This window comes from Nothobranchius furzeri, chromosome 5 (genome assembly GCF_043380555.1).
Source record: "Nothobranchius furzeri strain GRZ-AD chromosome 5, NfurGRZ-RIMD1, whole genome shotgun sequence".
Classification (NCBI taxonomy): Eukaryota; Metazoa; Chordata; class Actinopteri; order Cyprinodontiformes; family Nothobranchiidae; genus Nothobranchius; species Nothobranchius furzeri.
Window position 1 is genome coordinate 39147682 of NC_091745.1, and position 15252 is coordinate 39162933.

Here is a 15252-nt window from a genome sequence, read left to right on the forward strand (position 1 = left end):
AAATGCGCACAAGCGTCACACTAATAACTTGTTTCTTAATCGCTGTGGTTGGGTACCGGTAGCTTTTTGTCAGTGTGTCGGGAGATCGCAGGTGCAGAGCCTCTGCAGCCGGCTATGGTGGATAAAGAAAACGGCTGAGGTTGATGCCAGACGTTTTGATGCAATTGAACACTTAACTGTAAGGCCTGGAACAGGCGAGTGTTAAAACACCAGTGCAGCGTTGCGTTAGCAGGAAGCACCTGACGAATCAACATAGTTTCTTACAGATTATGCTAAATCTTAAGAGGCTGGTTGCAGCTCTTTTCTCAGCGTTATGGCTGTATAAAAAGAAAAATAGCCCAGTAAATGGTTATACTGAAACTCTGTTGTTGGCCTATAACTCTTTGGAAAACATGTAAAACTCCTGATCCTTGGTCCCATTGTGTGATCAGAACTAATAAAAACGGTAATCTTTTCTAAGTGCTGCAGCCAGAAATGGCAGCATTGTTACAGCCCATAGTTAGACACCATATATAGGGAAGCACATGCTCTCTATCTTTGTGTTGTTCCTGTCTTTTACGCTCACACTGCGGTGTAAAGAAAGCTGTTATCTTAGCCGTGGTGTAGCACACACCGCGGAGCAGTTGGTGGTAAAGGAGCAGGATTAGCATAAGTTAGTATTTAGCGTATTGTGTTGTGCTCTTTTAGTATCTGCCAGGGGTTTACCAGCTGCACTCTGCATTCTCCACTCCATCTCAAAGCTCCTTTCAACGCCCCGTTTGCCGGCTGCACGCTCAGCAGAAGGCATTCTTACCTTGCAGAGGAGCGAGGTGAGAAGAGGTTGTCATGCTATTACAACTCGTCAAGCTCCAGCTCCGTTTGTCATACTTTCTTTTTCACTCCATTCACATCTCGATTGGCCTGATCCGTTCATTTGACACTCTTCCAGCCCCCCCCACCCCCCCACCCCCACCCCCCTACACACACACACACACACACACACTGCCCGAGGCTTCATGCTCATACTCTGTTTGCTTGGTTGCTCATTTTTTTCCCCACATTATTTTCAAATGTGCTATGGCATGTTCTTGGCAGCGGAAAGATCTTTGCAAGTCTTTAGTGCCAATGGTGGTGAGTGCTAGAAGTTAAAAATGTTATTTACATGTTTTTTTTAATGTTTCCTAGTATAACAGCGGCACGCTTCAGATGAGCCTTTTGGAGTCCTGCTGTTATAGCCTCGATCAACACTGTTCAGATGGATTTAGTGCTGCTGGAGCTGAAATTAGGTGCTTGGTTGGCACAATCCTACAGATTTTTCTAGTCTCGCGCTCCCCTTTCAACAACTTCCCTGTTACGTTTAGCCCTCTTTTAAAAAAAAAAGATCTCACCTCCTTGCTATTTCTGTTGACTTATTCCTTCTCCAACTTCTCTTCATTCCTCCTGCTTCTCCCCCTCCTTGCTTATTTCCAGCGTCTGCGGTGTGGGTTCTCTCTCAGCCCTGACTGAAGTCTCACATCAGCACCAGCAGCAAGACCGGACACAGCCAGTGTCGTCCCTCGGCAGGGCCGCGAAGCAGCGTGAGAGTGACAGGCCGTGCACTCAGATGTGTTCTGCTTCAGTGCGCTTAGTGTGTCTGTGTATGTGTGTGTTTTTGTCACTTGCTGGATGGAGGGATGGATTTAAAATGAGATAATAAAAGCAGGAACTAGAGAGTGGCCAAATCCAGTTTTGCTTTAGTCAAAAAAAAAAACTTCTCTAATCATAAATGTAAATGTTGGTGGGGGGATAATCATGGAAAGCACTCAAAATGTTCCGCAATGAGCAAAGCTTTCCTATACATTTAGCACCATAGAGGTTCTAAGTAATTAAATTCCAGGTGGTAATAAGCTGAAAACACTCATTACATTTTCTCAGAGATGTTTGTGACTCCATCTAAACTACAGAGACAAGTTTTAGCGTTTTTAGATTGTCCTACTTCTTTTTTTCCCACTCGCATTTAACTTCAGTAAATCGTCAGCGTTTGAGGAGGGTAGAAACGTTCTGAGAGTGTGTGCCTGTGTGTGGGATCCTTTGAGCGAGGCTTATGGTTATTTACCAATCAGCGGCAGCAAGACTCTCAGAGAAACCACCATGATTAGCCACCCATGGGACCACAGAGCTTTCCGGGACCTGCTCTGTCAGCACCAAACAGAACATTCATCATGTACTCCACCTCACACTTCCGTAACCCACACAGCGTGAAAGCAAGCTCATTTCTCTGCAAAAAAAAAAAGACAACATCGGACAAGAAATAGGAGCACGTGTGTGCAAAAAAAAAAAAAAAAAAAAAAGAAAAGAAAAGAAAAAGGAGAATTCCTTTGTGGTTTATTTGTGTCCAGACCTACGAGATCATGTCACGGTTTGCCTCTGCAGTAACCCATTTGCAGGAATAAAGATCCTTTATCCAGAGTTCAAAAAGATTTAATAAACAAAACTTCCTCCACTGACTGTGGGAACCAAAAACCAAAACCAAACTCAATCCATACATGTACAACTCAGCAAAGACAACTCCACACTGATGACTGGCAGCAGTGGCCTGAAATAGGGTGAGGGGCAATCAAGATGATGTGGTTCAGCTGCAGCACTCCAGGAGGCTCACAGGGAAAGGGAGGATTCCTGAGAGGAGCTGCAGCTGACCTGAACAAAAACAACAGAGAAAAAGTTAAACACAAGCACAAAAAGGGGCGAATCATAACATAACCCCCCTCACAAAGTCCGGCTCCCAGACGGACGTCTCGGCTGGGTGGGGTGTTCCCGGTGAAACTGATCGATCAGATCACGGCTGAGGATGTGGCGTTCTGGGACCCATTGCCTGTCCGCCGGGCCATAACCCACCCAGTCCACGAGGTATTGGACGCCCCTGCCCACTCTCCTCGAGGCCAAGAGCTTATTCACGCTGTAGACAGGTCCGCCATCCACAATGCGGGGAGCTGGAGGGACCGCAGGTGGCGTCTGCAGGGGACAGAGTCTCTCAGGCTTCAGCTTGCTCACATGGAACACAGGGTGGACTCTCAGTGCCCGAGGGAGCTCCAACCTGACGGCTACTGGGTTGATGACCTTGGTGATGGGGAAGGGTCCGATGAATCGGGGCTGCATCTTCCTGGCACCCCCCTTCAGTGGCAGATCAGCCGAAGAGAGCCAAACCCTGTCACCCACCTTGTACTCCGGAGCAGCAGACCTCCGGCGGTTAGCCACGGAGGTGAACCGTTCCTGGTTCCGAACCAGTCGGGAACGGTACTCAGTCCATGTACGACGGCAGCGCCTCACGAATGCTGCAGGACCGGAGGTGGAAGCCGACCTCTCCTGATGGGGGAAGAGAGGTGGTTGGTACCCGTAGGCAGCCTGGAAGGGGGAGAAGCCAGTAGAATTAACCAGGGTGTTGTGCGAATACTCAGCCCAGGGGAGTTGAGAGGACCAAGTCTGGGGGTTCTTCAGGCACATAGCACGCAGGGTGGTCTCCAGATCCTGGTTAAAGCGCTCTACTTGACCATTTGTCTGAGGGTGGAAACCAGAGCTCAGACTGACCGTTATTCCAAGGAGTCTGCAGAACTCCTTCCAAAAAGCTGCAACAAACTGGGGTCCTCGATCCGAGGTGATGTTCTCCGGAAGTCCGTGCAGCCGAAAAACATGCCGCACCACCACCTCCGCCAGTTGCTGAGCCGATGGCAATCTCTGCAGGGGTATAGCATGCACCATCTTTGAAAACCTGTCCACTACAGTCAGGATCACAGTCTTACCCTTAGAGTTGGGTAGTCCAGTGATGAAGTCCATTGCAATGTGGGACCAAGGTCTGGAGGGAACAGGTAGAGGTTGCAGGAGTCCAGCCGGAGGAGTTCTGGGTGACTTGACGCTGGCACACACTGGGCAAGAGGAGACAAAAGCTCGAACGTCAGACGACACCGTAGGCCACCAGAACCGCTGCGCTACCAGGAAGGCAGTCCTGGTTACCCCAGGATGGCAGGCCAGGCGTGATGAATGCCCCCATTTCAACACCGCCGGGCGAAAACCTGGGGGAACAAACAAACAGTGCGGGGGGCATCCAGACGGAATGGTAGTGGGGTCTCGGACTGCAGCATTGATTCTGCGCTCCAAGGACCAACGAGAGACCCCAAGGACCAAGTTGGGCGGCACGATGAACGTGGACTCTGACTCCAAAGCCTCACCTTCCTGCTGGTACTGGCGGGACAGGGCATCAGGTTTAATGTTCTTACTGCCTGGACGGAAGGAGAGGTTGAAGTTAAACCTGTCAAAAAACAGAGCCCACCGTGCTTGGCGGGGGTTAAGGCGCTTGGCAGTCCGTACATACTCCAAGTTCTTATGGTCGGTCCACACCAAAAACGGCTGCTCAGCACCCTCCAACCAGTGGCGCCATTCTTCGAGTGCTAGCTTAACAGCTAGCAACTCTCTGTTCCCTATGTCGTAATTTCTCTCTGCAGGAGTGAGCTTGCAGGAGAAATACGCGCAGGGATGTACTTTATTATCAGACGCTCTCTGTGACAGCACAGCACCCACCCCTGACTCAGACGCATCAACCTCCACAATGAATTGCTTGGAGGTGTCAGGCTGGGTCAGGATAGGGGCCGCAGAGAACCGTCTTTTGAGCTCGGCAAAGGCCATGTCGGCAGCAGTGTCCCAGACAAAACGTACCTTAGCCGAGGTGAGTCTGTGGAGGGGTGCAGCCACGCCACTGAAACCTCTGATGAAGCGCCTGTAGAAGTTGGCGAACCCCAGGAAGCGTTGAAGCTGCTTCCGACCAGTAGGTGTAGGCCACTCGAGAACCGCTTTGACCTTGTCACTGTCCATCTGTACCTCTCCAGGCGTGATCACATGCCCCAAGAACTTAGTCTTGGTGGTGTGAAACTCACACTTTTCAGCCTTACAGAAAAGCTGGTTCTCAAGTAGGCGCTGCAGAACGGCCCTGACGTGCTGCACATGTGTTTTACGGTCTGGGGAGAAAATTAAAATGTCATCCAGATAGACGTACACAAATCTGTTAATCATGTCCTTCAACACATCATTAATAAAACACTGAAACACAGCTGGTGCGTTTGTCAGTCCAAAAGGCATCACCAGGTATTCAAAATGGCCGCACGGGGTGTTGAAGGCAGTTTTCCACTCATCCCCCTCCCGTATGCGCACCAGATGATAAGCGTTCCGTAGATCCAGCTTAGTGAACACCCGAGCCCCTCTAATCTGGTCAAAGGCAGACTGCAAGAGAGGCAGGGGGTAAGTGTTACGAACCGTGACGCTATTCAGACCCCTGTAGTCAATACACGGCCGTAAACCCCCATCCTTCTTGCCCACAAAGAAAAACCCTGCCCCCGCAGGTGATGAGGATGGCCGAATAATGCCTGCCTGTAAGCCCTCCTGAATGTATTCCTCCATGGCTGTTGTCTCAGGGATGGACAGAGGATAGAGACGGCCTTTAGGAGGTTGAGCACCAGGAAGGAGGTCCACAGCACAGTCGTAAGGACGGTGAGGGGGCAGGTTCTTAGCACGAACCTTACTGAACACCGCAGCCAAGTCTGTATATTCGGGGGGAACATTACTGATGTCAGGTGGTTCCAAGGGAGGCTGGCTAGAAACAGGGCGAACAGGAGCAGCAGACAAACAGTTCAATAAACAAAAAGGACTCCACGTCAACACGCGGCCAGAAACCCAGTCAATATGGGGACAGTGTTTGCTTAGCCAGGGGTAACCCAGGATCACAGGAGGCACTAAAGAGTCAACCACAAAAAAACACATCCGCTCTGTGTGGTTCCCAGAGACCGTCACAGTGACAGGAACAGTGCGTGCAGTCACCTTGTGGATAAGGGAACCGTTTACAGCATGGATGGACAATGCAGGAAACACCTCCTCGACTGGAATCAAAAGTTCGCTTACCACTGCCTGGGACATCAGATCCCCATCAGAGCCGGAGTCAATAAGGGTGTCATATTCACCGTGTTTCGTCCCATATGTCAACCGCACACTGGTGGGCGGTCGTGAGGGCGGAGAAAAGGATGACACCCGACCCGCTAGCTGCATGGGCTCCGAGGGCGGGGCGTCACTGCCCAGGTGAGAAACACTCACAGAAATCGGGTGAGGACGAGGTGAAGAAGTCAGTGGGCGGAGCTCATCATGAAGGCGCTCCATCCTCCGCCGATCGATGCGTACAGCCAGATCGATAAGATCCTCCAGCTCCTCAGGAACCTCCCTCGCGGCTAGCTCGTCCTTGAGCTCGCTGGAGAGCCCCTGAAGGAAGACGTCGACCAGTGCATCATCAGGCCAGCGGGAGCTTGCCGCCAGCGTCCGGAACTGTACTGCATAGGACGCCACGCTGTCATCTCCTTGTTTGAGCCGGAGCAGCTCAGAAGCAGCCGCGCGGTGCGGTGTTGAGGGATCAAACACCACGAGGAGTTGAGTGGAAAAGGCCCGGAAGGAACGAACCACCTCCGCTCCACGATCCCACTCAGCCAGCCCCCACCTCTTGGCTCTGCCCGTCAGGAAACTCAAGGCAAAAGCCACCTTGCTCTGCTCCGAGGGGAATTCGCTTGGATTAAAGTCAAAATGGAGCCGGCAGGAGGTGAGGAATGGTCGACAATCCTCTGCGGTACCAGAAAAAGTTTCAGGACGACCCAAACGAACCTGTCGAGGGGGAGCAGGCGCTTGCTCCAGTCTGGCTACACGTCCATGCAACTGCTGCAACCCTGACATGCAGCTGCGGAGCTCCTGGGTCAGAACAGGAAGGCTGGCTTCTCCTGCAGCACCCTCACCAGAGGCAGGTAAGGAAGGGTCTTGTCTCTGGGTTCTTCCTGCTGGGTCAGACATCTTGGTGGAGTTGTAATGTCACGGTTTGCCTCTGCAGTAACCCATTTGCAGGAATAAAGATCCTTTATCCAGAGTTCAAAAAGATTTAATAAACAAAACTTCCTCCACTGACTGTGGGAACCAAAAACCAAAACCAAACTCAATCCATACATGTACAACTCAGCAAAGACAACTCCACACTGATGACTGGCAGCAGTGGCCTGAAATAGGGTGAGGGGCAATCAAGATGATGTGGTTCAGCTGCAGCACTCCAGGAGGCTCACAGGGAAAGGGAGGATTCCTGAGAGGAGCTGCAGCTGACCTGAACAAAAACAACAGAGAAAAAGTTAAACACAAGCACAAAAAGGGGCGAATCATAACAGATCAGGTGTGTGCCGGAGGGAATTTGCATAACATAAAATATTTTATTGTACTTCTACTAACTGATAGCGTAACAGCGGAAGAAAAAGATAAGAATAATGAAGAAGATAAGAATAACGTTCCAGAATATTCTGCTTAAACATGAAGAAAAAAAAGCAAAATTTTGAAAATATAAATAAATGATTAACCAACTCTACTGTAATGCTGTTTAAAAAAGCCAGTGGGGTTTTGTGACTATCCTTAAAGGGGAACTAGGCAGTTTTGGCTTCCTTTTAGTGCCCCCTAGTGTCTGTTTGTAGAACCGAAAGCAAAATCTATCTCCTTGCTGTGCGTTTGTCTTTTTAACACCTTAATCTGACAGCTGAAATGTCTCCCAGCCTTCTTTAGTGTCTACATGAGTGATTTGATTCATCACTAAATTAAACAAACCAGCTGTGCTCATGATGTAAAACATGCAGGAAATGTGCTGGAACCAGACTGCAGCGCCAGGTAGGTCAGCTCCATTTTTGAAGTCCCAACAGAGTCGCACCGCCAGTTGGAAGTTGCAAGTGGAATATTTTGGCCACTGGGGGTGATAGGTGCTGGGTGGCCTTTCATTACCCTGTAAAGCATCATTTTAGCACATACTGGCTCAAGAAAACAATTTAAAATTCGAAAGGTGGAAAAAGTATGGCTTTAACATGAAAGAGACATATTTCAAGAAAACTTGTGTGGTAAGTACCGTATTTTCCAGAGTATAAGTCACTCTGGAGTATAAGACTCACCAGCCATAAAATGTATAATGAAGAAGAAAAAAAAACATATATAAGTCGCATTTTGGGGGGAAATTTTTTTTTTCTTACAAAATCTGAGACCAAGCGTTTCACATTGCAAGACAAGTACTGGTAACAATAACAGAATAAACAAAGCGGGCGCAGCAGCGCGCCGGGGTCTCGAGCAGAGGATGGCGGTGTTTGAAACCCTCCCAGCGGGACGGGGAGCTCATTCCTGGGTCGAATCAGGCACCCGGGGCACCCCACCACAGGCTGCAGCAGGTGATGGCTGTGCGTCTTTGGTTCCCTGCGGGGCGGAGGAGCTGGAACCTGGGTCAGATCAGGTGCGCAACGTCACGCAGCAGGCTCCAGCAGGTGATGGTTGTGTGTTTTTTTTTTATTCCCAGCGGGACAGGGGAGCTCATTCCTGGTCCAGAGCTGGCCCGCAGCAGCCTGGTATAGCCTACATAATTTGGTATATAAGTTGCTCCGGAGTATGAGTCGCAGGACCGGCCAGACTATGAAAAAAAGTGCGACTTATAGTCCGGAAAATACGGAATGTTAAATGACATCTTTATGTGACCTTTATTTTGAAACTGCTTCCGGTGTGCTATGCTGTTACCACTGATCAGAAACCAAACAATCCTTTTAAAGGTTCTAAATATTTTCTTACTGCCTGACTGAAAAGTCAGTTACTATCTGTGTATTAACTTAGTTAAACACACTGGTTGGCGAACATTTACCTGAATCTGCTGCTTATTTCATTTGTACTTGGAAGCTGGAAGATGGAAGCCCTTTCCTTTTATACAGCAGAGAATAGCTTCAGTCTTGTGAAGCAATTCTCTTCCAGGACAGCAGAGGGCGTAGTGCTTTTCTGGGGTATCCTGCCATCAATGCAGTCAAGTTTCTAGTAGTTTTTATTGTGTTTATGTATTTCAGAGACTTTTTAACATGGACACGCTTATCAGGAGCCACCAACTCCTGCAACTTCCTGACATGAATACAACGTTTGCTGCATATCTTTGTTCTCCATCAGTCTCGGGTGTATTAATGTTTATGTCGTTTGACTTTTACCACAAGAAAACACTCTCTCACTAAATATGTTCGGCTCTCGTTGTGTTTTTTTCAGGGGGAATGGCGGTGCTGTTGACAAGGTTAATGGAAGTAGCAACTTGACCAATCACAGGTTTGCGTTCTCCGTCGCTTTTGACGGATATTTAGAAATGTGGGCTTTACTCCATTCTTGTGAGTCTGTTGGAGAGCCCTTGCGACGATGCATGTCTCTGTACTGATACAGAAGGAGAAGTATGAACTAGCCTTCAGTGCTGTTCCCAGTCAGAGTTGGACTCTCCAGGGTGTCCTTTGTTGCCTGTTTTTTCATAACTTTCTTGGACAGAATTTCAGGCTCAGTCTTAGTGACACGCTGAGGTCATCAGACACCCGGGAGAGACTTGGGGTAGAACTTCTCCTCCATGTTGAGAGGAGCCAGCTCAGGTTGTTCAGGATTGTGGTCATTTTGACCCCTGGACACTCACCTTTGGTGGTGTCGAAGGCATGTCCTGCCAGTAGGAGAACCTGAAACTGACCTAGAACGCGAGTGATGTTTTCTAGGCTGGCCTGGGAAGGCTTTCCCACCAGTGGAGATACAGGAAGTGGCTGAGGAGAAGGTGGTCTGGCCTTTCAATCTGGGCTGATATCTGAAAGACGAGTACAGAAACCCAAATGCTTCCCTTCTCTAAAATGGGTGTAGTGAAATATAGATTGTATATTTATACACTGTAATTAGATCTAGATATTATAATCAGAAGCGGTTGTTTTTATCATCAGGGAGTTTACTTAAACACTTTGTATTGACTGAGAGACAAGAAAAGAGAAGAGTTGGGATCGTTTAAGAATCTTTAATTTCTATAATTATAAATTCTAACAATCTACCAGGACTAACTCAATGATGGATGCATATGGATTTGAATGTTATAGTGTTGGTGCGTGTGTGTGTGTGTGTGTTCAGAATCTATAGGCTGCCGTAGGTGGATCTGGTTGTCTGATGTTATGACTACGAACCACGAGGCTTCAGAAGCTTATGACATGAGCCGCCATCTTGTGCCGTGACTACGTACCTATGGAGTCTCCCGCGGTCAGATCAGGAGTGTCAGGTCCTAGAACCCCCTTGGTGCTGGGCTGATGAAACAGTGGTGCAGCACGACAAACCAGTCTACGGATAGCTCCGGCAGTAGCAGCAGATCTCGGCGGGTTCAGCTTTTATTGTGAAGGAACCGTCGTCTTGTTGTTCAAACGACAGAAATTTCCAGCTTGACAGTTCTCAGCTTAAAGTAGAAAGTGCTTCTGGCCAGGCTGCACTTCTCTTAGCGATGACGATGAGAGCTGGTTGAACTGTTGATTCTCAGATGTAACTCCTTTGGAACTCAGATCGAACAGAACTGAGGATAAAATGGCGTTGCCTTGTTTTATATCCCTTAGTTGTTTATAAATCTTAGTAAACCGGATTGGACAACTTCAGTAAACAGCCCAGATTCTGCCCTACGACAGACGAAAGTTCTGATTGGCTGAGAACAATGTGTCATGCGTTTCCATGTTAATGTAGATCAGTCTGTCTGGTGCAGAGTCCTGTTTATTCATTAAACACATAACTCATGACATCTTTATTTCACAGATCATTCACCTGATTATTATTGATCAACATATGTTTCGATTAGCTTTATCACAAATAAAGTACTTTGATTAATTAAAAGCGTTCTTCTTCTCCTTCTGGCTCTTCTCCTGGAATGTACACATTCTGAAACAAGCACCCGACCTTGGCGATTCATACACGTTGTTACTGTGTAAAGGGGCAGCTGTTAAGGGCAGACAATTAGGATATTCATAACGCTACATGGGCTAGAATGTTTACCAAGCAGTTCTGAAAAGTACCTTGTGGTGCAGTCATGCTGCAGCTACTTGTGTATATATATTTAATGCTGTGGGCTTTAAACGAAGGCAACATGTCTGTTAATGATTAAGATCAACGATGAGCTGGATTCTCCCTTCTTGTTTAGACCACATCAGTAATTTATGCAGGTAAAGTATAAAGATGCCCAATGCAGTCTGACTCACCAGATCCTGCTCCACGTGACAATAATTCAGCTTCAGAGCATCATACGTCATATCCCTAATGCACGGCATAAAAACTGAGGCACAGTAGTTAACATAGCTGAATCACTTTGATAAATAACTGCAGATGAAATGGCTTTAATGTGGTCATGACTTATTGTTTGCTGTTTCCTGATAACCCTCAAGGAAGCACTATACGAGCTGCAATTCCTCTTCTAGCCAATTAATAATGTATCTGGAAGCAATTTAAGCATTTTGTCTTCATTATGTGTAACTTGTTTTAAGTGTGTGTTCAAAAACTACTAAAGCTCTCGCTATAAAACTTGAGAATGAGTGTCTGCAGCGAGCGAGTCTCATAAAAGAGCAGGAAGGTACTTGTTTGGAGAATTAGTCAGGTGAAATCTACGTCTGAAGTGCTCCGTTGTGTCGTTTATCACAGTAAATTATACATCTTTGTCCTTTCTATCATCAGTGGAACTAAACATTTCAAAATGTCACTAAAGATTAGAGAAATTACAAACGGCGTATTTAATCAATAAAGAAAATACCAGCAGGCTTGCTTTAGTAGATGTTGGGACACTTAGTATTGGGTGAATGTGAACGGATGAGTGTGGCTCATACCGCCTGTTACGGACATTGATTTCCCATCTTGTAGAACATTGTTCAATCTGTAACGCATGTCATATCGGCGAGTTTGTTGAATTGTTATGATGATTCTCCCGGTGCTTGAACTGTCACGTTGTTGCATGTCAATTTCTCCCTGCTCGTCTTCTGCCGGAGGGGTAGAAACCGGATTATGTGATCAATATTTGAACCCGTCTCGGATGCTCTCCTTCCTCTCTCATCTTGTGTGAAGTCAAAATGACATTTGAAGGAGCCGGCCTCCACAAGAGGAATGGCTTTTTAGTTTGTCATCTGCTTTTTAGACGTAGGTTGGTTTCTTATCCATCTCCTCGGCCCGCTGCGTGACCCGTAACGCTTGCCCTCGATCCCAGCTTTAAGCCCAACAACCACCGCTCTCGTAGCTCGCTGTTTATTCATAAAAAATGACACGAAGACTGACAGCTGATTTATCCTGCCGCAGCTTTGGCTGTAATTGTGCCTGGAGATGTGATGACCCAGTTTGAGGCAATGAAGAGATAAATGACTCAATGGAAAGTGTGAATCCATTTTTATGGGAAGCCAGGAAATATATGCAAATGCGTATACATAACAGATTTCGCCACTGCGAGAGAATCTGGACCTTTTTTGACATAATCACGGCTTCATTTAGTTTGCTAATAAATGTACAAACTGTGGGCCATTCCTTAGGTTTGTATAGTTAATTTCTCATTAGCATTAGACTGGTAGAAGTAAGCAGTCGAGTCTGAGTTCCTTTTCTCACTCACACACTTGATGGGCGAAGTGGAAAAGCCACTGGAAGCTAAATAAATACACGCCGCCAAGTAAATACACACCACTAAGCTCTAAGCGCAATTGTCAAGCTTTATTAATTAACTAATTAATTAATTAATTTATTTATTTATTTATTTATTTATTTTCTCCCACCGGTGAGAAATTTAAAAGGTGCCATCTTCCCAAGAAGCGATAGCTCCTCGTTTATTTTCCCTTAAAAGTTGAGAAGAGAAAAATACCCAAAGGTGTCGGTAGTTGCTGGAATAAAAGACAACCACGCAGAGTTGGTGAAACTCTAACAAAGTACACATTTTCATGGCTGCATGTTTGAAGTTGATGGATCAATTAGAAGCCAAATTGTCACTCCTATGGTGATAATTTTCCTCTTTAAATGTCTTCAGAAATGGGGCACATTCAAAGTAGAGCTCATTTAATGAAGAGCTAAGCTTCAGGATTAATACTCTACAGGAGAATATATATTTAATATTTAAAAGTGTTGCTAAATTGCTCTTGACTTCTGCAGATCATTTTATTTCGAAAGCTTATAAAGAGCAGACAAGCTGCTGAAAGTCTAATTGCCTTTGGGGTTGTTATTACTGTACTTGTGCAGATCCGTGATGGGCTGCAGAGGCTTTTATTGTCAACAGGAGACGGAGGTTACCTGCAGGGTACTAGTGGTGCCTTCAAGACCCTGCTCCAACCAGCAGTCTTTCTCATTGCCTGAATGGGCTTGGAAAGGAATGCCAGTCATCACTTATAATGGGTAGGATGGAGAAGGGAGGAAAAACACAAACCAATCAAGAGTGGAAAGTGTCAAATGGGTGTACATAAATTTACATTTTTGGAGAAGTCGGCCTCTCTCGCTAAGAGAGTTTTCACAGCACATGAAGGCTGCTGTCTGCTGAAAGTGCCACGAGCAATACGCTCGCTGTTATTTATGTTCACAGAGTTCGCCTTTGATGGTAAAGGCACTCCTCTCTGATGTACGAGTGTATATCAGACAATCAATCAATCAATCAATCATGTGTGTGTGTGTGTGTTCCTCAGAAGCTGTTTTTCTTTCAGCTCTCACCCGTGGTTTATAGAGCTCATCGGGGAAGGGCGAGTTTGTCAAAACCCGGCTGATGTCTGGGTTTTCTCCTGAGTGACGGCCCTAGAAACACATCCAGGCATAAATCAGGTAGCTAGTTATATTTGAATCTATTAGTAAGGAAATATTCTCTCAAGTCTAATTTCAGGGCAAACGTTCTCACAGCTTCCAAAACGACAAAAACAAAATATCAGTTTTGTTCCTCAAAAGAGATGAACAGATAAAAAAAAACTCTTCCAAGTGGAGGTCTATGTTTATTTTGTCTGTTCAGAGGCTTTCACAGGCGGTTTGTTTTATTTCAAACAAAGAAAAACAACAACGGAGCTGGTTTAAGTGTTTTTTAACTGATTTTGTTGGCGATAAACTTTGGTTTTGTGCTGAAGTGGTTTCTAACAAACAGGAATCTGTTTGTTGTGTGGAAGAAAAACGTTTTTTAGACTGTTTTGTCTGTTTCAGGATGCCATCAGTGTGGGCCCTTTGGCCACCTAAAGTCAGTATTTTTAGTTAGAAGAACACCGACAAAGACCAGAAGACATTAGTTCAGGGGTGTCAAACTCATTTTAGCTCAGGGGCCACATTGAGGGAAATCTAGTCCCAAGTGGGCCGGACCGGTAAATAAAAAAAAAAAAAAACTTCAGATTGTTTCCTTTGTTTTAATACAATCAATATAAAACAAAGCTGGAGCCTGAGGACAGTGTATCCAAAATAGTACAAGTACAACACCTGAAGTGTACTTGAAAATGTAAAAAAAAAAAAAAAAACAATAAATAAAAAAAAACATTACTTAGTGATTCAAAGAGCTTACAGATCACATGGCAAGATCAGTTCCAAGCAGCACTTAAAGTATATTTGACTCATTTTACTTTACATCTTTTAGCTTTCACCAGCACATCAATATCAGAAGTCACATCCTGAGTGGCGGCCATCTTCAGGATGTGATTCAAGTTCTTGTGTGAGCTTTGAGCGCAGCTTTGTTTTATTTATACTCATTACAGAGAAAACTTGCTCACAAAGATAAGTTTATTTTCACTCTACATTGTAAAGTATGAAAGTAAAGTTTACACAACCATCTCGTGGGCCAGATTTAACCCGCTTGCAGGCCGGATTCGGCCCGCGGGCCACATGTTTGACACCCCTGCATTAGTTACTACGATATGTGCAGAAGATGTGTCTTTAAACAAACCTGTTGGCCTTTTCTGGTGAGTAAATCTTTGTAGATTCAGATGTTAGGGATTTTTACATGAACATCCTATTGTCATAAATGTCACCTGTAGTTTTTTTCATATGTAGATGGATAAGCAACAATTTTAAAAGAGCAATGGTGACACAAACTCTGGCTTTCTACCGGACATGTACCATCCACGAAGCAACTAGCTGCCGTTAGTCGATGGTAGCATTTCCACCAGCCACAAAGCAAAGCGTTGCGTTTTGGATGTGTCTAAGAAGCGTTGCTCCACCGAATTTACACTTCCATTCTATATTTTACACACTACGCCTCCAGAACGCATCAAGTTCAGCATTCCAGGTTGAGCCAGACAGGAAGTCAAACATTTAAGCAGTGTGAAACATCAAGAAGCTTTCAAAATAAAAGACATGAAGATTGCTTAACGAAAGCTAAGGTTAACCCTAACCCTTACCCACACCTCTGCAGCTGAGGTAAACCGAACAGAAAGTAAACCAGACCTTTTAGATACATGTCTTTCTTCTGGCTTGTTATCA

The 15252-nt window shown here is 45.9% G+C and overlaps 1 protein-coding gene and 1 long non-coding RNA gene across 5 annotated transcripts in view; both read left to right on the forward strand.

The window, feature by feature from the left end:
- ptprub (protein tyrosine phosphatase receptor type Ub) overlaps nt 1–15252 on the forward strand; it is a 337198-nt gene that overhangs the window by 36251 nt on the left and 285695 nt on the right. The gene's annotated exons all lie outside the window — the stretch shown is intronic.
- LOC139070068 (uncharacterized) lies at nt 1563–12622 on the forward strand. The gene is made up of 2 exons (XR_011520721.1): nt 1563–2371; nt 7196–12622. It is a non-coding gene; the product is annotated as an uncharacterized lncRNA (long non-coding RNA).